The 25,500-nt window shown below is 40.7% G+C and overlaps 1 long non-coding RNA gene across 2 annotated transcripts; it reads right to left on the bottom strand.

Annotated features, from left to right (window-relative positions):
• Positions 1 to 11,144: 11,144 nt before the first annotated feature.
• On the bottom strand, positions 11,145 to 25,306 carry LOC145506499 (uncharacterized). 2 transcript variants are annotated; one of them, XR_014053976.1, is made up of 4 exons: positions 25,188 to 25,306; positions 17,341 to 17,405; positions 12,993 to 13,172; positions 11,145 to 12,416 (listed from the first exon to the last, which is right to left on the bottom strand). It is a non-coding gene; the product is annotated as an uncharacterized LOC145506499 (long non-coding RNA). The 2 variants fall into 2 exon arrangements; XR_014053977.1 differs by having other exon boundaries at positions 12,571 to 13,172.
• Between the last annotated feature and the right edge of the window lie 194 nt (positions 25,307 to 25,500).

Consider the following 25,500-nt stretch of genomic DNA (forward strand, 5'->3'; position numbering starts at 1 on the left):
TTTTTTTCCTTTAAACACATACATTTCAATGGTGGGGAAGAAATAAGGTTAATGTATAGATTAAAAGATACTTAAAAGACATATCAACTGTCACAACATGTGGCCTTATCTGTATCCTGATTCAAACAGCATCTAAAAAAAAAGTTATTTATTCTATTAATGAAGACCTTTGAACACTGATTAGATATTAAGAAGTTACTATGAAATATTTTATTTAACTGATATTGTTATGTTAAAAATAGCTCCTCCTCTTTTAAATATACATACATATATGTACACATATTTTTAAAATTTATTTATAGTTGAAATGTTATATTTCTGCTTTGCTTCCAAATAAGACAGGAGATGAGAAATTTATGGGGGTATAGGTAAAACAAGATTGGCAAAGAGTTTATGATTGCTGAAACTTGTTGATGGATACATGGGCATTCATTTTACTATTCTGGTTAATTTTGTATAAGTATGAAATAATAAAGTTAAAAGCCTAATAATAAAAAGTTTAAAAAAGAAAAATATAAGAATAATATGTCCTCATTTCAAATATTATTGAAGTATATAAGTAAAAGATGGGTTGCATGTTTTCAAACCCTATTTCCATCTTAAAATTCCCTGCAGGTGATCACTGTAATTCTATACTGATACAAAGGTTTTATGAGTTATTTTATAGCTATATATATGTTAAGTGCAAGAGAAAGCTGAAGCGAAGTATTAGCTACTACAAAATGCTGTCAGCCATCCTACATTTTGGGTAGGATAGACACAAGATTGTAAGTTTTTTTAAAGTTTGTAATTATACATATCAAGCTGTTAACAAAATAGAAGAGAAAAATGACATTTTCATTTGTTCTAAATTTGGGATTTGAAGCTATCAGAACAAGTTCCAAGATACTTCACTTAGAAGAAAACACAGTATAAACATTCCAAACTGAGGAAACAAATTTGTTTGGGATTGGATAGAAGGAATCTTCACTCAAAACAAGTAAACATAAGTATAGCTTAGGGCTCCTTTAGATGGTGCATTCCACTACTGATTTTGATTTTTAAGTTCTACTGAATTTATACATAACTTTTCAAATGCACGCACTCCATGATCCATGATCTGGATTTGAAGTCAGAAGAACTGAATCTATTGGTAACCTGTGTGCTGGGAATCCAAATAACTGGTCAATCCTGTCAATTAGGTTTTTAAAACTATCCATTTCAGCTAGAAATACTCCATTAAAATAGTTGATAAATTACTCACAGTAGACCTGTCCAGGAAAGAGAAGAAGAGAAAGCTCAGCAAGCATAAGAATATAAATAGCCACCAAGTATCATAACTACATGGACCTTATTTAAAAACAGAGAGAGAAACACTTAGTGTGTGCATCGATCTTATTATCTCTTTTCTGACAAGAAGCAGAAGGATGGACTTGTACGGCCCTTCTGCAGGCCAGGAACCACCTACTCCCACCCATCTGCCAGGCCAGCTCCATATGTTCTCTAAAATCAATGTATCTCTCTGTGAGATTTTTTCTTTTTTTTTTCCAATTAAGGAGAGCATCTTTCCTACTCAATTTTTCTGCAAACTCATTAAAGCACTTACATGATGGAATTTGTGTAAAATTTAACCTATTTATTATAGATGGTATATAGATTAATATTGGCTAATGTTAATTATTCTTTTCTGTGTACCCAGCTGATATTGACATTAATTCAAAAGTGTTTAATAAGCCCTTACTGTTTGTTAAGTGTTGATAATATACAGTTGAATAAGACATGTTTTGGGGTGAACTTTTTAAACAATCTTCCATATTTATACTAAAGCAGGGCTCTGTTATCATCTTTTGATAATTTCTTATCTGTAAGACAAAATTATGCAAGACTACATGGTTTTTGATACAAATGAAGGGTGTTTTTTTATAATAGAATTTGGGGAAAAGGTTCAATAACTACTTTCCTTGAAACACTATTACCACATCTTTCTGTATTCTTTAATTTTAAAAAGAATCATTCGAATTAAGTGATACTTAAAAAGGTAAAACTTGAAAAATATTAAGATATTATCAAATCATGATGATTTAGGAAAACAGTCCTTAGGAGGAGCACAAGAATACAAGAATAACATTTCTGGCTAAAATAGCACTTTGCTGTAAGAACTGTAAATGAAGCATATGAAAGGAGTCTGACTTCAGAATTCCTAGTATTTGAAAACCATACAAAGGAAGAAAACAATGTTAAATTAAGGAACTAAAAATTTTACTCTAAATAATAGCTGTTCTGCAGAGTGACTTACATCTTTCTGTGTGTTTTCTATCTGACTGAACACACATTTTTATTGATTTGCAATCAGCAAAGCCATTGGTACCCATTGTAGTATATAGAAAGCAAGCACTCTAGGAAAAACATTTGAGAAAACACTCTCTATATTGTGGAAAAACATTTGAGAAAACTACTGTAGTAGTCATTTCTAAACCAAATTCTGTAACCGAGAAAGTAAATATTAATACATGGCCACACAAAACTATCAATTTCCTCAAAAATGCACAGAAATACATGAGTTATAAAGAGTTGGCAGGACAGGGATGTGATTCATGTGTGAGACCCTCCACTCAGGCTGTTGCTGGCCAGGCCTGGGTTGCTGGAGCACAGGGCGCTTGTCCACACTCTATAGCCCCTGCTGAGCTCACTGATGTCTTAGCAAGAGTTTGTAAGAGGAGAAAGTGACATTTTCACTCACACTAAAATTGAGATTTCATCAGAATAGTTCAGCAGTGCCTCATTTTGGAGAAAACCTAATATAAAAATCCCAAACTTATGAACTAAATATATTGAGGGATTGTTTCTCATTCAAGGTAAATAGCCAAGACTCTAACCACAGGCTCGTTTATATTATGTGCTCCAGTACTGATTATACGTCAGAATTCAAAATTTATGCAAATTATACAGACACATATACGCACACATGATGTGCTATTTTGATTTGAGGTCAGGCATGAGATTATTACAAGTTGTAACAACTGGCCATGTAACTCTACAATTCATTTGTGGGTCCTTGTTTCCCAACTATACAGTCAGGAAAACTGGCCTAAAACCTGTTTTAACTCTAAGATTGTATGATTTCCTGATTTCTCTAAGATAAATTTATTACATCAGTGGTGTAGGTTCACAGTTCCCTTATACGCCTTGTCCCCAGACCCCCTATTTTGAAGAGTGGTGGGTTGGGCCAATGGTCTGGAAACTACACAAGTGTACTTCCTGTAATTCTAGAACTTTGGCTACTATACATCTGGACTTTGGGGAACATGTCAAGAAAAAATGTTTTTAATCTCCAAAACTGTGCAGAATTCTACCTGAGACTTTCTACAGGTAAAATAAAACAGTTGTCTTTTCTTAAAACATCTCTGGAAAAGCAAGTTAGTACAATAAATGTTCTCTGCTGTTTCTCCAAATAGTCTGTTAAATTTCTAAGGTCTGCCACTATTTGTCTATTGGTGGCTGCTGCTGCTGCTAAGTCTCTTCAGTCGTGTCCGACTCTGTGCAACCCCATAGATGGCAGCCCACCAGGCTCCGCCGTCCCTGGGATTCTCCAGGCAAGAATACTGGAGTGGGTTGCCATTTCCTTCTCCAGTGCATGAAAGGGAAAAGTGAAAGTGAAGTCGCTCAGTCATGTCCGACTCTTAGCGACCCCATGGACTGTAGCCTACCAGGCTCCTCCATCCGTGGAGGAGAGCATTATAAACAGGTAACAAATGAGTGCAGATGGAGAAATAGAAGACTGCTGAATTTTAGTTCATGAGTTTATCTATGCCTATAAACTTATGGCTGTAGTTTTCTATTCCTACATAAACAATCATCATTTACTAACTCAGCAACTATAACTGGAACTCTCACTATGAGCCAGGCCTTGTGCCAGACACTGGACACAAATAGATGGAACCAGACAGGTTTTGGCCTCACAAAAGTTACAGCTAGCACAGACATAAGCGCTAAAGAAATTAGTATACCAAATACATTCATAATCACAAATTGTGCTAAATGTAATGAAGGGAGAAAAACGATGGTATCACGAGAGAGAGGATAAATCTCCTTAGAATTTGGGATACTTGAATCTTCACAACAATTTCTCTTTTATGCGAGATCAGATGTGATCTCTGAGGCCAGGCTGAATGTATTAGTCAGGGGTCTCCAAAGAAACAAAATCAATAGAAGCTATATATATATTTGGCTTCCCCGGTGGCTTAATGGTAAAGAATTCACCTGCCAATGCAGGAGACATGGGTTCGATCCCTGGGTCGGGAAGATCCCCTGGAGGACGAAATGGTAACCCACTCCAGTATTCTTGCCTGGAAAATCCCACGGACAGAGGAGCCTTAAGGGTTATAGTCTGTGGGGCCACAAACAGTAAGGCCTGACTGAGCAACTGAGCATGCTCAGACATAGAGAGAAGGGGGGAGTTCTTTTAGGATTGACTCACATGATTATGTAGGCCAAGAAATCTCATGATCTGCCATTTACAAGCTGGAGAACCAAGAAAGTTGGGGGCGCGGTTCAGTTCAAGTCCCAGGGCCCAATAATAGAGGAGCTAATGGCATAAGTCCAGGTCAGATCCGAAGGCCGGAGAACCAGGAGTGCAGATGTCCAAGGACAGGAGAAAATGGATGTCCCACCTCAGGCTGAAGGAGCAAATCCCCACTTCCTCTGCCTTTTTGTGCCATCCATGCTCTCGATGGTTTGGAAGGTTCCCATTCCCATCAGCGAGGGTGTATCTTCTTTATTCACCGTATTAATTCGAATGCTAATCTCTTCCAGAAACACCCTCACAGCCGCTCAGAAATAATGTTTTACCAGCTATCTGGGCATCCCTTTGCCCAGTCAAGTCAACACATAAAATTAACCTTCAAATACAATGAAGAAAAACAGAAAAACCCAATACCAATATGAAAGGAGAGAGTAACCTAGAACTTGGGATATTTGAACCTTTAGAACAATTCATCTTCTAAAGATTTTTTAAATTTTATTTATTTCTTTATTTGGCTATACCCCATAGGTATACCTCACTTAGTTCCTGACCAGGGATTCAACTTTTAGGCCACAGCAGTGAAAGTGCCAAGTCCTAACTACTGGGCTGCCAGGGAATTTCCTAAAACATTCATATTTTATATAAGATGCTTCCTATAGATCAGATGTTTTCTCGAAGGTCAGGCTGGGGGATGTAGAATGTCCTTCCTTTCTAAACCCCTCTCTCTTTTCTTCCTTCTTCACCCGCAGGTTCCTGGAAACCAACTCTTTCCTTCCTTCTCCTTCAGAAACAATTAGGCCCCCATGTACATCCAGCTGGGCTTCCCCTGTGGCACAGTGGTAAAGAATCTGCCTGCAATGCAGGAGAGGCAGGAGAGGCAGATTCAATCTCTGGGTTGGGAAGATCCCCTGGAGAAGGCATGGCAACCCACTCCAGGCCTTGCCTGGAGCTTCCCGTGGACAGAGGAGCCTGGTGGCCTACAGTCCATAGGGTAACAAAAAGTCGGATACAAATGAAATGACTGAACACGGACACACATACACCCAGTTATGAAAACCAATACCTAGGAGATCCAGTAATAGCCTGGAATTAGACATGATGGGTCATGATAAATGGTGAATGGTAAATGAGAACACCTTAAGTAAATAATCAGGCACACCAGACATCAGGACTCTCAGAGTGAGGCCATGCTATCAAGCCCTACGTTCATTTTTCTTTCTGTTCTCCCTTTGCTTGGCTTCTTGGCAGCATTTCACTGAGTTGACGACCTCCTCTTCTGAAACACAACACCTCTTGGCACACTCTTCCTCTCACTGCCCCCTTCCAAACTCTCTAGCTACTCCTTTCTCGACCCATCTCTAAATGTTGGAATGACTCAGGGTTCTGTCCTGAGCACTCTGTCTTTGATTCTTCTTCTGCTTTCCTTGATTAATTATGTTCATTCATGTGACTTCAAATGCCATTGGCAAGAGATGTCTTCCAAATTCATATCTAATGCTGAAATCTTTCTTCTGAGCTCCAGTAGCAAGATTAAACTCTGAATTCACGTTCTTTAATCCTGTTCCTCTCCCAGTCTAGCCCACTGTATGCATTAACACCACCATCCACCCAACTGTATGAGCCAGAAACATAGGAGTATCTGTGATGCCCTCACCTCCTACTTTCTTCATGCATTCTATCATATAATCTTGAATCAGCCCACATCTTCCCATCTCCTCTGCCAGCATACTAGGCCAGGCTATTCCCATTACCCACCTGGACAACTATAGTAACATACTACCTGTTGATTGGCCTCCATTGTCTTCTCCAGAGGCAGCCAACTTGCTCCAGGTTAAAAACCTTCGGCGGCCTCCTATGGTAGTTTGAACCATAAGTTCAAGTATTTTATTAAGAGTCTTGTATGATCTGACTTCTGCAAACCTCTCCAACCTCATCTTGAGCCATCTCTATTTTTCACTGTGCCTAAAACATCCTGAGTTCTTTCTCACATCCTGATTTATCACAAGCTACTTCCCATCTCAGGGCCTTTGGGTATATATATGCTCATCCCTTTGAAAGGAACACAGTTAACCTCTACTTCTCATACAGTTGATTCCTTATTCATTGCGGGTCAGTTTACTATCACCTCCTCAGGTCTTCCCTGGTAACTCTCTATATCGAGGTTCTCTAGAGAAACAGAACTAGTAAGAATGATGGATAGAAGGACAGACAGATAGACAGAGATGAAGCTATGTAGATAGATAAATAGATAGACATTTTATGGGGGGAGGGGTGGTAGCAAGTCTGAAATCTGTAGGTCAGCCCAGCAGGCTGGCAACTCCAGGCAGGGGCTGACACTGCAGTCTTGGGTAGATTCTGCCCCGAGACTATTGTGTCAAGACTTTTGTTCCTCAGGGAAATCTCAGTTTTGCTCTTAAGGCCTTTCAACTGATTAGATGAGGCCCACCCTCTAATGAGGGTAGGCTTATCTCTTCTATTTCAAAGTCAACTGAAAAACTAAAAGGGAAAGTCGACATATTGTAGATGTTAGCCACATCTACAAAATACTTCTATAGCAACATCTAGATTAATACTGAATTGAAAAACTGGATATCATAGCCTAGCCAAGTTGACATATAAAGCCAACCAACACACCCTGCTAGAAGTATTGGATTCTTTTTAATCTTTCATGTGGCTGGCTGCTGCTGCTAAGTCTCTTCAATTGTGTCCAACTCTGTGCGACCCCATAGACAGCAGCCCACCAGGGTCCGCCGTCCCTGGGATTCTCCAGGCAAGAATGCTGGAGTGGGTTGCCATTTCCTTCTCCAGTGCATGAAAGGGAAAAGAGTGGCTGGCATATATGTTTTATTTCCTCATACCAGATACCTTGATCAGGGCCTAGAATTTTTCCTTATTGCTATTCAAGGTTGGACTAAAGCACTCTTGATGTACAAGAGAAATTTTGGGCTAGGGAATTGCTTCCACAAATTTCCCTTCATCTACATTTTTCCAGCCTAAAATTTTGCCAGTTAGAGATAATTTAAGTGGCAAACACTGTTAAAATGTAAACTCCATAAGTAGTAATAATAATTATCCTGTTATTGGAAATTCTAAGCTGGTCTTGGTAAAGAAGAGGAAAAAGGAAAGTTAAGTTTATCTGTAGCATAGTTTTGAGTAGGACTCACTTTGACTCTCACAGGAAACTACTTTCTCTGACCCTTTTTCCATCTAGTCTCTGGTGTTTACATCTGCTTTAATTTCCTCCTCTCTCTTTACAATGGCTTCCTATGACTTTGAATATTCTTCTTTGCACTTATACCTGATTGTCCTAGAATACTTAATTAATGTCTGATGTTCCCTAGATTATCACCCAGATGTGTTATCTAGTATTGGTAAATCCTCAAATTTTCCTTGCAAGAATATAGGGTTTTTTTCCTTATAATGACCTACTGTATTTACAATTCATATTCTTATACAGTAATAGGATGAGTACATACTGTAAAATAACAGAGGAAAATATTAGAGAGAGGCAGTGCCTCAATTACTTTATAGGCAATAACTAATAACTCTATCAATTATTGAAATTATTTCTATTATTATCCTATTGAAAGCAATGCAAAATTCCCCCTTCCCAAAGAATGGGAGGGAGAGTAAAAATGCAGAAGTTCACTAACTGTAGTTAAGTGACTTTAGCCATTATTATGCTAAGGTTCCCTAACTTGGTAAAATCTAGGGTGTTGACAAACTGGAAACAGATCAAGGCCAGAAATAATTTTCATATTAGATCTTGCCAATATTAAAGTGGTACTCATCCACAGTCTTTGCACAATCAAGTGATGAAGAGAGGCTAGCTGGGCTATGAGACTTGTGGGCCACTTGTTTTACCTCCTTCTATTAATGATCTTCCACTCAACTGAGCATCTTGGGGAGGAGAGGGCAGGAGTGCAGATAGGATGTTATCTTCAACTTAGTCTACCTTGTTTTTTTTGGAGAAGTACCAGTAGAAGGGAACAGGGGTTGAAATTAATGAGGTGGAAATGAGATTCTGAATTATCAGTGCGTTTCCATGATCTCTGCTCACCCTTGCAGGTTGACTGCACTCAATTTCCTTTAAGCTTCCCTAGGTAGGGACGTCTAGACACACAAGAAAGAATTATTTCTCTCTCATGAATCTCTATTCCCTGTATCCATTTCTATTACTACCAAGGGAGATTTTAAAAGTTAGGGAGACCTAAATAGAAAAACATTTCTACTTTCTGTTTCATCTAAAAAGCCTTTAAGACATTTTTGTTAATAGAAAGAGGATTTTCCCTGGTATCTTCGGACATGTTTCTGAAAAGTTCCTCCAGGTTACTTCTCTGTGTGCTCCCCGGAGAAGAGGAATGTAAGTAACATGACATACCCTCTGCGCACTTTCTCTTCGGTTCCTCCTGACCTAGTTGGAGAAATAGTTTCCGTTCTTTCAGAATGCTTTTAAATTCTAATGTCAGAGAACTTCTGCAAAAACCAAATATGTACTTGGGTTGATAATGGTGGATTAAGTTGAAATAATATCATGCCTGGATGCAACAGCAGTGAAAAGTCAGTTATGTTCCACTTCCGTGGCTATAGTAAACAATGATAAAATCAGGCAGGGAGACTATTTTTTATTTGTTTTTTAAGAAAAGAAAGAAAATTGCAGCCAAGAAATCAAAGAGAAAGGCTTTCGTCTCTAGTGAGACTTCCTTGGTGGCTCAGACAGTAAAGAATCTGCCTGCAGTGCAGGAGACCCAGGTTGGATCCCTGGGTTGGGAAGATCCCTTGGAGAAGGGAATGGCTACCCACTCCAGTATTCTTGCCTGGAAAATCCCCATGGACAGAGGAGCCTCGCGGGCTACAGTCCATGGCGTCGCGAAGAGATGGACATGACTGGGCAAATAACACTTCACTAGCTCAAAGAATCTACCAGAAATAGTGAAAACTGTAGCAGCTTCATGATAGTTTGGAGGAAGGAGAGTGCCCTTGGGTTGAAGTTCTTTATTGGTAAGGCTGTTTTGAGTTGGACCTGGAAGGAGGGAAATTAGAGAGGTGGGGGGAAAGAATTCCAAGCAGAGTTTCAAAGGGGGTACAGGGGTTCAAATGAGCACAGTGGTGGGGATGGGGGTAGGGGTTGAGGAAGGCTGTTTGTTCTAGCCAAGGGAGAGGCTGCCTCTGAGGTGCAGGATACCAGCCTCTTCTCTGAAGGATGGCCTCAGCATGCCTGCCCAGTGGCCCACACTGCTTCTGTCTGGCAGAAAGCCTTCATTAAGAGCTTTTGAACTGCCAAGGAAATTAGTCCCCACTTTGGCTGAGTTAAAATTCAACTCCCCCCCGTCCCACCACCAACCCTTCAGGATCCTTTCCTTTGGCCATAAGACCTTTAACACTGCTGAAACAATGAGGCAGAGAAGAAAAACTTAACAGTTTTTCCTAAGCAATTAATTTGGGCATGCTTTTTGAATAACAAGTTTTCTAGTATTCTCTTAATTTATTTTTTTGCTAAAAATTCATATCAGACTCATAGCTACTCCATACAAGGAGAAGTTTTGGAATTCTCTCTTTCTTTGTTTACACACACACACGCACATGCACACTCATGGCCAGTTACAATCTCATCTCTCTCCCTCACTCAGAATTTCCCACAGGTTCTGACCTGGGGCCCATTTAATAGCGCTAGCTGGTGAAGGCAGCAAAGGAAATCTTAGCATTTGACTTTCAATGCATATGAAACATTCGACTGCGTGTACATGTTGCATAGGAAAGCATAGAATTATACCACTCGAAAAAAAAAAAAATCTGCCATTTCCCCTAGAACAACAAAAAAAATCATGTTGGCCCAAGAATCTTGTAGTGTTCTTTTTTTTCCCCCATCTTAATTCCTGAAACCTAACAAGAAGATCCCAGAGAATGATTGGAGTTTCCCAAGCTTGGTCCTCAGTTATTCTGAAACACTCTTCTTTGGGGTTTACATGGGTGTGGGGATCTTTATTAGACTTGGTCTTTGTCCAAAATGCCTAACTCAGTCTGTTGTTGTCCTGTTATCTTCAGGTGAAATCCGAGTCTCCAGGAGGAACTTAAAAACAAAAACAAAAAACAAAAAAACCCACACCTGGTCTGGCACCCAGAACACTAAGGGCTGAAAGCCAGGGCAGATTCTTCAAGTATAAGAATCAAACCATTCACCGTCTGGCCTTGGGATCGGGTCTGCCAGCCAAGAGGGAACAGGAAGCTTGCCTCTGAGCCCAGGACTATGGAATGCAAACCCCCAAGCAGTTATTTGCTGTGGTTTCAAGTTTTGTCCTGGAAGTTAAGAATAATGTGAACTCTTTTCTAAGTAGCATTCTAGTCAATAAGTACCAACCTAGCACCCAGAGTCTTTGAACCTACTCCAGTATGCACCCTTTACCCACCTTTTTAACACTGTATTAGTTTTTAAAGCCAATCTAATATGGGTACTTCTGTACAGAGAGCCCAGATCTCCTGGCTCATTAGGTTGCTATTTAAGACTGAGGGAGATCAAATACCCTCCCTGAAAGTCCTTAGTAGGCATTTCAGTGCTTTCTGTAAACCTCAGCCGGCTACTGGACATTTCTCACGGGTCACGCTCGATTTGTAGTTTACAGATTTGTCTAAGAGTCGGGGGCAGTTTGAGAGGAAAGGTCTGAGTTTACTGTAGCTAATACACATGTGCATTTAGACCAAACGCTTGCTGGCAATGCAATGTAATAACTCATTTCCAAATCCTTTCTTGGAAAAAGAATTCAGATTACATAATCATGAAAAACAAACCTGTTGCCACTCAGCATGAACTAACATGTTACAGTATTTTATGGCTGAGAGTTGTTAAGCCAGCACCCAGTTTCATGCACGGAGGAGAACACTGGGAAAATGAGAATCTGCCAGTTTTGTTCAAAGTTATGCTATTTAGTGAACAGGCAGTTCACCTTTCTTGTTAGATCACATTACCTTGGGACTCTGAGTTGATTAGGTAGGTGCTCATTTACTGCTCATTAGAGCCATGGGATTATTATTAATAGCCACCTAGGAGCCGGTTAGAGTGATTCGTGAGATGAGCTCTTCTTAGCAGGACGACCACCTTGGGTGTTCCCAGGTGTCCTCCAGTCTCCCATCACATGCACCCTCTGCTCTGGAGCCTTCCTGATGCTGCCTCCCTGGGCCACGGAAGTAATGAGCTCCGATCTGGTGTAGCTGTTCACCAGCCTACACTGTCCATTAAAGTCGACCGGAGAATTCTAGTGTTCTGAGTCTGTAAATGTTTCCATTCAGATGGGCTTGGAGATAAAAGACTCTAAACTCGATTGTCATCTATGCTTCCTAACTGAAGAGCCAGATACAGATTCTGTCCTAAGACTCCTGCTTGTGATTCCTAAAGGAGATCTATCAGCCACAAGGGTGGGTCGGTGGCCAGGCATTAATAGGCATTACGTTCTCACTGCAGACAAGTAACCAAATAAAAACGCTTTTCTGCCTCAAGCAAAAATTTGACCCAAATTTCTATTTTCAGCACAGAAGTGAAAAAAAGAAAACAATCTGACTCATCAAATTAGGCAACCACCAACTCACCGTATAACCTTTCCTATGATTAATATACCTTATAAACTTACTAGGAGGTGTAAAAATCACCTTAGTTCTTCCAGCAGAAATCACAGGTAATTAGATGACACAGCCTACTCAGAACAGTACCTTTTGAGTGCTTACCGTGTGGCCCGGCACTAAGAGCTTTCCCCAGATTATCTCACTTAATCCTCCTAACAACCCTATTAGGTGGATAAAGGTGAAAAGAGATTTAGTCATTTGCCCAGTGTCTCACAGTGGTGGTGGCCCTGAGAAGTGATCTTCAGTTGATACCTACAGCCCAGCACTGGGCTGCCTCCCAGTCACCAGGCAGGATGGGAATCTAGAAGGCAAGGAAAACACTCTTCAGTTACTATGGTCAACAGATCACCTTCATACATCCTGAACACATATTCTGTCACCTTTGACTTTTCATGAAAAAAATGTCTTTTTTCTTGGTAATTGAGTCGCATGCAAATCTGAAAAGTGTTGGTTACCTGTTTTGAAATAATCGGGTATTCCTATTTTCTGGTTCTAGGATTCTAGAAGCAAAATCTTCTCGAAGGGAAAATATAAGGGGTGATTTTATACTTTCTATCTCTCAGACGTCTGGGTAACTGATATCAACCATGAGAGGACAGCTAGGTTCCTTCAGCTGGTCTTTCTCCTTTAATGTCAAAGAGGCAAAGGAGACAGGAAAAAAGAGTTGCCCATTTGTGGTTCGTTTGCACTTCAACTCATCCTCTGAGCTCTTGGGTGAGGCAAAAAGGAAACCAGTCATTCCCCAACTTTTTCTCTCCTTTCTGCTCCCAAGGACTTTCACCACAGAGCTGGGTGAGAACAGTTGGATGAGTTTCTTCTTTTGGGGGACACTTTGATCTATCGTTCACAAGTTCTACATACAGTCACTGAAACTTACAATGTGTCCAGCATTGAACTAGGCATGAGGATTCAATGCTCAGCTTTTTTGGTGTATATGCAGGAGATGGACATCTATAAAGTCAGGCAGTCTCCACGTGCTGTTCAAATATTGCATCTGTTCTCATAGGCAGGAATGGCTTTAAGGCCGAGGGTGTGAAGAAGCAAAAGTCAGGGATCCCTTGGAGAGAAAAGAGAAGGAAAAGAATCCTCGTATTTGTCTTGAGCTTTTCTAGTTTGAGAAGTGAGGACTGGAATATAAAGGAGTCATAAAACTTGCTATTTGTTTTGCGATACAGTGAAGGTAAAGAGATTTTTCTAAAATCATGGCTCAGGGGCCCAGTATTCATGATTTCATTTCTTTACATGCAAACCTAGCCTCACCTAAACACCCTGGAGTCTGCATGCATGTAATAGATGTAGGGAGATATCAATTTCTGCTTGCTTGAGACAGTCACAGTTTTAGCATTGAAAGTCCCACAGCCCAGGAAACCATCCTTCACTCCTGGGCATTTGTCACATTGGTCCTTCAATGATTCCTTGAAAGGCAACAAGCTAAACCTACACCCTCAATATGTAGGATTATGTTTTGCTTAGAAGCAAATGAAACAGTTTTAAACATACTCTGGCCTTTTTTTTTTCAATGTCTTATACCCTAAAATAATAAAAGAATCTCCATCCAAATCCATTTAAAAACATTCCAGAACTAGACTTCTTGGGTGGTCCAGTGGTTAGGAATCCACCTTGCAGTGCAGGGGACACTGGTTTGATCCCTGGTCCGGGAAGATTCCACATGCCAGAGAGCATCGAGGCCGCGGCACAACAATTAAAGCCTGCACGCCTGGAGCCCGTGCGCCACAACAAACCACCACAGTGAGGAGCCCACGCGTGACAACAAAGAGGAGCCTCCACTCTCTACAGCTAGAGAAAACCAAAAAGCAGCAACAGAGACCCACCACAGCCAAATAAAAAGGGATATGTTCTTTAAAAAAAAAATCCTAGAACCAATAAAGGGCGTGAATGATTTAACTGTTTCTCAAATTTGGGCTTAAAATAGAGTGAGTATACAATTTAACCGAAAAAGATATTTTTGAGAATAAAAAGGCTGACTAAAATTATTTAACACGTGTCACTTTTAACATATTTATTTATTGAGCAATAAATTTTTTTTATATCGGTGGATCTATAAAATAGTTCCATTAAAATTCATTTTCAAAAAAAAATTCTCTCTTAAAAACATATACACCAGGAACTTCCCTGGTGGTACAGTGGTTGACTCCATGCTTCCACTGCAGAGGGCACATGTTCTATTCCTGGCTGGGGAAGTAAGATCCTGGGTGCCATGAAGTGCAGCCAAAAATCAGAAAGCAAAAACCCATATATACCCATGCATAATAAAGCATACTTTTGGAAACATTTATATTGATTATCTGAATATTAAAAATAATATAAACATAATAATTGTTGTTGGTATAGATTTATATACTTTATTCAGTTTCTTAGCTGTATCATTTGCTAATACTTTGTTACTGAGATATTTCTGAACAATATGTTGTTTTCAATACGATCTTTACTTTTTCCATCAAATTGCCACAATTTTTTCCAATTGACTCTTCTCTGGAGCCCACAGTATTTTCAACTGAGAACTTATTCTTCAGGTGGTGAGACTCATGGTAAGCTCAGAACTAATTCTGCTGAATGGAGGAGATTATCAATTCTATTCTTTTTATTTTTTATTGTGTAAATACCTCAGCAAAGGTATTTTCTTTTTTTTTTTTTAATTTTCTGGCCACATCATGCAACACATGGGATCTTAGTTCCCTGGCCAGGGATCGAACCCAAGCGCCCCCGCTTTGGAAGCACTGGAGTCTTAGCTACTGGACCACCAAGGAAGTCCCTCAGCAAAGGTATTTTCACAGGTGCCTTATGTTTGCCTTCATTCAGAGTATTTTTTTTTTTTTTTTACAAATACACTTAACAAGACAAAACTTGTAAGTTGTCTCCATTTACACTTCTTCAAAATATTTTGTATAATTTAGATGCTTCAAAATTGTCAGCTTTTGCAGTTTCATTCCCTCTGGGACAGAATATACATTCATGAAATAAAAACAAGAGGCTCTCTCAGAAGATTACTCCCCAAGTGTGGATATTCCAAGGCACAATGTTAGAATTTCAAAAGTAAACCTTGCAAATTGTATGCCCTCATAGTTTAATTTGTTCATTTTTTCCCTTGCATTTCAATATCTCCTGTTTCCAAATTTGTTTTTATGAAATGCAATTTTCTAAAAGTTTCAAAAAGCATTTCTGCTCTCTATATTTCTTATTTAGCAAGAAATTTATTAAAAGATAGACTGTATGCAGAATTTGTACCTGTATGATCTTTACAAAACAAATTATCTTCAAAATTAAACTCTTAACTAAATTTATAGTAGTATTCACAGTAAGGTCTAATTAACTTTTAAAACTTTGATTCCATGAATCATGAAAAAATTGAACAATTATTGGAATTAATTTTTTAATTTGAAACAACTGTTGACACATAAAAATTGAGTCATTAAGCTATCTGCAGAGTTCTCCTGTTAATTAAACCAAACACATTAATAGCTATTTTTCATGGTTTATCCTCATCCAAGAAAACCTTAAAATAATATCTAAGATTTAAAGTAAATTCTGGGGTCTTTATAGCATATTTATGTCCCAGTTTTTGTTACTACAGGCCCCATGGTTTATGGTAAATGTCGACAAACATTTTATGTATGTTGTACAATTATTATCAATCTTACTGAAAAATAAAAATTCTGTACTTCATTTTCACTAAACCTGTGTTTTTGTTTTGTTTAGTTTTGTTTCTTGAGCTCATTGTTCCTGAGAGAGCTCATTGTAAAATCTTCAAAAATTGTTACAATAATAAAGTAAATGCAGGTTTCCCCTGCTTTACAAAAGTAGAGTGTTTCTATTAAATCTTTCCTAAGCTGAAATGATATGAAGTGAAGAAGCAATTTATTGAGGACACATCTTGCTAATGGATGCACAGCATAAATCCAGCTAAGGCACGGATGCTCAAAGTTCAAAGCTGTGGTGGATGGATGCTCAAATGCTGAGTGTAGTTCCTGGGGAAGGAGCTTGGCGGTACCTCTCTCCCAGTTCTGAGTGTGTGTTCAGTCACTCAGTCATGCCCGACTCTTTGCGACCCCATGGACTGCCGCACACCAGGCTTCCCTGTCCTTCACCATCTCCCAGAGCTTTCTCAAACACCAACTTGTCCATCAAGTTGGTGATGCCAAGTGTGTACTGCCTCTATAATACGGGCTCCTGCAAAACAAACACGCAATGCTGTTTTCCCTTTTTCCCCTTTTTTGTGAAAGCGAAAATCCTCTTCAGATTTGGTTCAGTTGTCGAAGAAAGGTACTATAAGTGGCTTAAAGCAAATTTTCGAAAAGCGGAGGATAGCTGTAAGGTGTTGTGGTCTTACATACAGTAGTATAAGACAAACCCATTTCAGCAGGATTGCTCACACTTCTCTGTAAAAGCTCTACTGCAGGCATGCTTCACTCCCACTTCCCGTCTTTATTTCTCATGCACGGGAATTTCTAATATCTCACATTTCAATGTGACCTCTCCCACTGGGAGGCTGGCAGTCTACTTCCTCACTCACAGGCCTCTCTCTGGACTCAGAAACCACGATTCATCCACCAGATGGCCACCAGGGGCAGCAGCAAACGCTTCACCCCCATCACTGAGAACCAGAAGCTCCTTGTCTCAAACCGCCTGCCTATAGGCAACTGCATTTGATCAGCCTGCATTCTGTATGCCATCCTGAAAGTGGTGGAGTTAGTTACCAGTGTCGAAATTGGTTTTGGATAAGTCAGAGGTCTTATCACTGCTGGTTCGGATTTTTCCACTTACTAATTGCTGGACTCTGCTTACTGCACCATGTAGCTCACCGGCTACCAAAGAAGGCCATGGGGGACTTCCCTGGTGGTCCAGTGGTTAAGAATCCACCTTCCGGTGAAGGGAATTCAGGTTCCATCCCTGGTCAGGGAACTGAGATCCCACATACCACAGGGCAACTATGCCTGCCTGCCGCAACTAGAGCCTGTGTGCTGCAAACTACAGAGCTGGCATGGCAACTGCTAAGACCCAACGGTAGCCAAAAGTACATAAATATATAAAAAGAAGGCCAATCATAGAATATGGAAGTACAAAGTGATCTATCAAACCCAGGCTGGCTTATTTGAATACAACTGTTTTGAATAATGTTTTCTTAAAAATAACAACAACAGTTGTGGGAGACCTGTTAAACCAGAGGGATGCCAGGACAATAGAAGTAAATCAGGAAGTATATTCACCTTATCTACTACCATGGGGTGCTTCATGAAATGGATTTCTGTACTCCACTCCAAACCTGTCAAATCTGAACAAGATATAGCATCAAAATTTGCGTTACAAGAAGCTTTCCGTGATATTCTTGTTTTAAATTGTATTTGTTTGCTTATTTATTTAATCTTTTTTTTTTTTTTATTGAATTGTAGTTGACTTACAATGGTGTGTTAGTTTCTGGTACACAGCAAAGTGAGTCAGTTATACATACATATATATATCCATTTTTTTTCAGATTCTTTTCTTTTATAGATTATTATGAAATACTGAGTATAGTTCCGTCCATGGTATTCTTAGGGACACTCAAGTTTTCCTCCTGGTTTAGGGAATTCCTTCACCTTTTCCTTGTCAAGCTCCACAGTCAGAGAGTTTGGGAGGATCACGTGCTTCATGGCTGATCTAACACTTGGATCAAAACTATTATTGAAAGTGAGCTAGACACAAACTGAACTTAAATTAAGTCACAAGATAAAAATACTGTCCTCTCCTTAAGCAAACTTGTCTTGCAGGTTGAGAGATTTATTTTTGGCTACATCATTGCCTGTTGGGGAATTTGGCTCTATACCAGCCACTTTCTTTCTTTGAGGATTAGGTTTATAGCTAATGAACATCGCTTTTAATACTTTGGAAGAGATAAGCACTGGGTGAGACGTTTCCCTCCTAACAAAATGCTACTAAAATTTTAAAAAACATACATTATTTCATTCATAAACATTACTACTGCTAGAGTCATAAGATGTGTTTTGAGTTTCTGTAAGGTAGCTGATTCCAGAATAATGATGTTTTATCTGTTTATTTTCTTAATTTGCATCTTGGGTTTTTTGTAGGGGAGGGTCAGTAACTGGTTGTGTGAATTTTTAGAAATATCTTGATCTCACTGACCTCAGCTACAAGATGATTTCAGTCTAGTGGTTGTCCAACATTCATTCCAGTTTCCTGAATTCGTCTTTTAAACCTTTTTGAATGTTTGGAATTTTTATCATGTGAACATTATCATTATTTTGTTAGTAAGAAAGATTTTATAAGCAGTAGGATTATGAGCTGTTATTTTTTCCTCTACTTTAAACAAGCACATGTTATTTTAAAAAGAGAGTAAACAAAAACATTAGATCCACCAAGGGAAGGGAGAGAGGAAAGTAGGATGATGAAATAACCCAGGATATACGACAGCAGCAGTTTTTAAACCCTTTCTAAGGTACGGTATAGGGGATCACCTAGTGGTAGAACTAGGAAAAGCTTTTTAAAAGTTTAAGATCCTTTTTTCCTGTGCGAGTCCATATGGATTGCAATCAATTTATTTAAAACATGAGAAGATGTTGAATATTTATTTTTTGTGATAAGCTTTATTGAAATCATACTAATAGGTTGAATATGTAAATATTTACCCTCAAGCCTCTCTTTTCTAGAGGGATCAAAAAATCCCCTACTATTAAGCTTTGAAAATTAACTCTTGTCTGAGTGTGTTAAATTCATGGCTCCATGGTCAAAAAAGAGACACAACCGAGCGACTTTCATTTCATGGTCAAGAAGTCTAGATATGCACAAAACAAGCATGAAATCATGACCCTTACCTATCAGAAACCTCTGGTCTAAAAACCATGTTGTTGTTTGGTTGCTAAGTTGTATCTGACTCTTTGTGACCCCATGGACTGTAGCCTGCTTGGCTCCTCTGTCTGTGGGATTTTCCAGGCAAGATTATTGGAGTGGGCTGCCATGTCTCCAGGGAATCTTTCTGACCCAGGGATCAAGCCTGTGTCTCCTGCATTGGCAGGTGGATTCTTTACCACTGAGCCACCTGGGAAGCCAAGGTAAATCCATTAGGATTGTACTTCTAATTTAACAGTTGAGATAGCTGAATTTCTATCTATATAATAGAAACTTTAAACTATTTGGGACCAAGATGGAATTTTCACTTGTTGAAGATAATAATGAAACATATGCGGATGGCAACTTCTGTTTTTGTTTTGGTTCTCCCCCAAACAGAAAGTAAGATAGAGATTTAGTAGTAGTTCATTTGGAAGTAGTTCACATGCGTGATGATTCCAGGAAGCAAAGTAGGGAGCAGGGAGACTGAGACGGGAGTGGTGGGGGGAGAAGCCAAGAGAAGGGGGACAAATGGCAGTTATTACAGTAGATGCCCATGGCTTGATTCTCCCAGCATCTCTCAGAATTGCCTGTGGGAAAGATGGAACCCTGTGATGTTTATCTGCCTCCTGACTCTGTTCATTGAGGATTGCTCCTGTATACTGTAACTACCACACATCTCCAAGCTGTGCTGTGTACTGGCTAAGCAGCCTCCCTCCGCTTCAGAAAAGGCCCTGGAGCAGAGAATTGGAGTGACATGTGGCTTGTTGAGGTGGAAAAAAGTCTGAGCCTACAGGGAACTGTCTACCACAACTGTGGCTGAAATCAGAGCTGGGCCAGGGGGATGTCATAAAGTACTAGCTATAGACCACACCTTATATTACTCAGACCTGTTTGTCCTCTTATTAAGTTCACGCTGTCACTGTAACCTCAAGGTGGTGGCCGCGATTTCTAGAAAGGACTCTGTGCAGGAGAAATAGTGGAATAAGGTCACGATGCCTGCTGGTCCCAAGGCCATGACTGATATTCACCAACTCTCTTCTCTACCACTTATTCTGGATGATCTCATCCTTGGCCAGCATTGGCTGGTCTAATTTATTTGCCTGGTGGGGAATCCCAGAACTTCATCTGAGAGGTCAGGCCTTTCACTGTCTTGCCCTTATTTTGCTATCGTGACTGCAAGTGCTTGTTCACTGTTATTATCAAACACAAAGACACATAAGGGTACCCCAAGGAATCCCCTGAGTTCCAGACATATTCTCCACTGCCCCCTTAACATAGCACCAGTGCTGACTTCTGACCATAATCAAGACTGAGTAACCTCACCAGTATTGTAACTCCTTTCTTTGCCTGCTGTTACACCCACATAACAAAGAGGAAACCAGGAAACCAAAGAGATCAGTTGTAGCTTCTGATTTTGTGGAACCCTTCATGTGTCACTAGGAGTAGTGTGACCCACTCCCCACTTTACCCAGTAGAGCCCACACTAGAATGGGAACCACAAATGGGTTATTGGGAGTGGTAGTGAGAAGGGCAAATTCCTGTTCCATTTCTTGGCATCTAGATTCTAGCCACGAGGGACACCACTTGGTATGCTGGTTAATACAGATAGTGAGTTATGGAGGCTATTTCCCCAGGTCTATGGGATGTCGCCTTAGTTGAGCTATTCATAGGCCATTCCAATCTGGTATTTGTATTAGTTTCCTTAAGCTGCTGTAACAAAGTACAAACAACGGGGTGGTTTAGAATGACTGAAATTTATTGTCTCAGATTTCCGGATTCTAGAGGTTTGAGATCCTGCATTGGCAGGATCGGTCCTTCTGAGAGCTGTCAGGGAGACTGTTCCATGCTTCTCACCCAGCTTTGGGTCATTTACCAGCAATCTTTGGTGTCCCTCGGCTCATGGCAGCGTAACTCCATTCTTCACATGGTGTTCCCCCGTGCTCTTGTCTCTGTGTCTGAATGTCTCCTTTTAATAAGGACATAGTCATACTGGATCAAGGGCCACCTTAATGACCTCATCTACAAGCTGATGATATCTGAAATGACCCTGTTTCCAATTAAGTCACATTCTGAGTTACTGGGAGTTACCACTTCAACATATGAATTTATGGCGGGGGGAAGACACAATTCAACTCAAACACTATTAAACCAGCTACTTCCAGGGGAAGACCAATTCAACTCAAACAGTATTAGACCAGCTACTTTCAGAAATACTTTGGCCACCTGATGTGAACAGCTGACTCATTGAAAAAGACCCTGATGCTGGGAAAGACTGAAGGCGGGAGAGAAGGGGATGACAGAGGACGAGATGGTTGGATGGCATCACTGATTCAATGGACATGAGTTTGAGCAAGCTCCCGGAGATGGCGAAGGACAGGGAAGCCTGGTGTGCTGCAGTCCATGGGGTTGCAAAGAGTCAGACATGACTGAGCAACTGAACAACTACTTCCAGGAAAAAGGTAGGTTACGGTAGAACCAGCAAATCCCATAATCATGTACACATTTCTCAATAAAAGGAGTGCCTTGATCCAAGGCAATCTTATGCAGGATGCTATGACTGTTAATCAGGTATTCTGTAAGCCCTTCAGATAGTACAACTGGTAGAGGAACTACAGAAAGAGAAGATAAACCAATACCGGGAGCAGGTATCAAGTCCTTCAGAGTGGAAGGGATCCAATGCAACTGACTTGCCATCAAGAAGCTGGTTGTTTTTACTTGGGTTTCTGAGGGCCCAGTGTCAGTCTTATGATGACAGGTTGATTATGCACCAGAAATGGTGGTTAGACCAGCTTTATTCAGTCCATGCTGTTGGGTCCATTTACAGCCATCATCCCTGATACCATGGCTGCTCTGATGATGGGACCATTGTGCACTTGGGAGACTGAGGACATCCACTGGACAATCCCTCAGACCAATCATCTTGTCCATCTGGCTGTCCCTCCTCTGCAGTGGATGCTCTCCAGTGAGTACTGACGTTAAGACACAAAGATTCGGACACTTCGTTCTCTTTCCTATAAGGTCTACCCATAACCCCCTTTTCTAAAACTGTTTATAATATTAATAATTTAATCCTGCTCTTTCCAGGCCCCTGATCAATCAGCCAAATCATTTGCCCAGAGGTATATCCTGATCTTGGGCTACCTTTTCTTCCATGTGAAGCAGACAATTAACTGTTCTGCTCACAGCTTTCTGCCCACAGGGTAGAAGCTGCTCACAGATTTCTGCCTACAGCATCTTGTGGTGCTGTAGGGAACAGCAGTTTATTTTCAGGACACCCTAGAACAGTTCTCAAAGTATTGAGCCTTTATAAAAAAAAATTATTCTTGATAAAGCTGCTGCTTCAAGAAAACCTCTTGTGTACTGGAAAAGGGAAAACCTTTCAGCGCGTCCTTGCTACTCTGGAAGCACACCGTGAGCTAGAGCTGGGGCACCAGGACCCGCGGAGCAGCCCTCTGCAGGGACAGAGCCCCCCTAGGTGTAGAAGCATCGGCCTGTGCCTGGTGGTGGTGGTATGGGGTAGGTTTTCCCTTCAGTGCAGGCTCCTTGCTTGGGGACTTGTGGCTGTTCCCCTTAGGATCTCTGCTGCAGGAGCATCATGGCTCATGTGCAAGGATATACTGAAAGCCCCGCTGGCCTGCTGGTGACGATGTGATCAGCTGGATGATCATCAGCACATTGAGCCAAGCCATCTGTGAACGAGGATCAGGCATTTTCTCCTCTGTTGGCTTGTTTGGGGGAACCTAAAATAATCCGCCTGCAATGCAAGCGAGACGGGTTCCATCCCTGGGTCAGGAAGATCCCCTGGAGAAGGGAATTGTGATCCTCTTCCATATTCTTACGTGGAAAAATCCCATGGACAGAGGAGCTTGGTGGACTATGCAGTCCATGGGGTCACAAAGAGTCAGACATGATGAAACGACTGAGCATGCACGCACGCACTGTAAGATCTCAGATGTCCACTGAGACAAAGTCTTGGTGAAACAGAACAGCTGACCTATAGCCATTTATCTATTTATGTAAGTTATTTATGCCCTTTGGACCCATCATAGAATGGCTTGCTGCTGTACCCACTAGAACCCCTGACTTGGTGGGTCTGACAATACACAGCTAGTGACGGACACGACCGATGTTCTCAGCTCAGGCGCTCAGTCTTTGATAAAGACAGCAGCACATCAGGATGCTTTTTTCGGATGGTGAGTCATTCTCTATGGAAAAAACATGGCCTTGCTCCAGGATGCTAGGGAGTCTGTGCAATGAATCGCTCCCTGAGGCTTGCCAGCGGGTTGGCCTTTTCTGCTATACTCATCTCTAGCATTGTTAGGTTTGCAGAGGACATGGCCACATACAGAGCCCTCCCTTCATTTTGCATAGTAGTGGCTCTCAGCTTTCTGCTGGGCCAACGCTTGAATATTTCTGGTGATATAAATCAAGTGAAATCCAAGTGTGTTGACCACTAATCTCTCACCTAGGAACATAATCCCAATCAAAATTCTAGAAGGCTCTTGGAAAAATTTATATTCTTATTCTATTTTCTTTTAGAAAGATAAAGGCCCTAGAACAGATGATACAATTTTAAAAGATCACAATGTAAATCAAGAATTTCTGTTACCTAATTTCATGACTTACTATAAGGTGGCAGTAATCAAAACAGTGTGCTACAGGTATAAAGACAGACAATATAGATCAGTAAAACAGAATAGAGAGGCACAAATATATCCTTATTTGTTAACTGAAATTCAGTTAATTTTGTACAAAGGCATTTTCAAAAAAGAAAGGATGATCTTTTCACTAAACAGTGGTAGAATAACTGGATCTCTAGATGGGAAAATGTAAAAATATCAATCCTAACTTCATAACATATGCTCATGAGCTCAGCTGTGTCTGACACTGTGACCCCATGGACTGTGGCCCACCAGGCTGCTCTGTTCTGTTCTTTCTAGTTCTGTTTTCCTTTGACAGCTAATAAATAGTTGAATAATTACCCTGGAAAACAATGCAGCTGTAACTATTGTTGGAATTTGGTTCAAATCCCGGAACAGTCAGATACTAGACTCATAGAGCAGTGTCTGAGAAAAGTTTTCCTCCCCTATCTGCTCCCTCCTCTCTCCTTAGGGCTTCAAGGAGAGTGGAGAACAAGGCCTTTCTCCAGCTGGCAGTTTTACTTCCCAAGGTAATTTTAAGTTATGATGTGCAAGGTTACTAAGGAGTTGCTAGGAATGTAAAGATGAATTCAAAAAGATTTTACCCTACAGGAATTTTTGAGTCTGCAGGGGGAGCCAGACAAAAATAGGTATCTATATGTATACCTATATTTATCTATCCATCCATTTTAAAAGGCAGCAAAAATCCTTATAGTGAAGTAAGCCAAACTCTAGGAAAGGTCTAGGGAATTATTTCAAGGAGTGGGTGGGAAGACCAAAAATTTTAAGAAGAAAGTGGCATTTGAGTTGGGTTGAAGGATGAGTAAACTTTCAGTGAAAGATAAGGGGCTGCAGGAATAGCCTAATGGAAGGTAAACAGAAAAGTTGGAATCTATTGAGGAACACAATAGTGTCAGAGAAATAGTAATTTAACAATTCGTTGTTTTGATCCTGTCTTTAGAGGCTTATTTTTAGTTTGTTGCTATTGTTTAGTAGCTGAGTCCTGTTGGATTGTTTTTGCAAATCCGTGGACTGGAGCCTGCCAGGAATCCAGTCCTGGACAGAATCCTCTGTCCATGGGATTCTCCAGGCAGGAATACTGGAGTGGGTTGCCATTTCCTTCTCCAGGGGATATTCCTGACCCGGGGATGGAAAGCCGGGTCTCCTGCATTGGCAGACAGGTTCTTTACCCCTGAACCACAAGGGAAGTCCATTATTTTTAGTTTAGGGTACATAAGTACACACATTACTAGGGAGCTTCATAAGAAAAGAGGGGGTTACATCATACGTTCACGATTTTTCTGGGTACAATCTTCTCCCTTCGAATCGCAGATAACAAATGCTTAGAATCACCTGTTTAGAAGCAGTTAAACGTGAGTCCCTGCATCTTCTAGATTCAATTTCAAAAGACTTAGCTTCTCTGTGCCTCAGTTAACTTTTAAATAAAAACAAGAACACTTTCCTAAAGAATTGTTAGGAATGACACAGGAGGAAGAATGTCTGGCAGAATAGTACTTTAGTAGATATGTCCTAAACTATATATTTAGTAAGTAAGTAGATACGTGTGTGAAATACTAAAAAGTTTTCACCTGGCAGCCCTCTCCAGCTGGCTGTAGCCGATAGACCACACCCTCCTAATCCGCCGTCCCCTTCCCTGGCTTAGGAGGAAACAGCGGTTCCTAACGCCTCCCAGCCTCAGCTAAAGCACGTGGGCTCCGCCTCCCCACAACAACAAAAGCCCTGTAGCACCAGCACCGGCCCCTCTGCGGGCTTGGCTTGATTTTTAAATCCATCCGAAAAGGCCAATCAGAGGCAGCCGTTCGACTACGCGGAAGCCGATTGGCTCACAACCTCTGCCAGTGACCAATAGGCTTGGAGCCGAGTTCAGTCTGGGAGGCCGGA

The sequence above is a fragment of the Giraffa tippelskirchi genome, chromosome 5 (assembly GCF_054371585.1).
Source record: "Giraffa tippelskirchi isolate mGirTip1 chromosome 5, T2T-mGirTip1v1.2.pri, whole genome shotgun sequence".
In the NCBI taxonomy this organism is placed as follows: domain Eukaryota; kingdom Metazoa; phylum Chordata; class Mammalia; order Artiodactyla; family Giraffidae; genus Giraffa; species Giraffa tippelskirchi.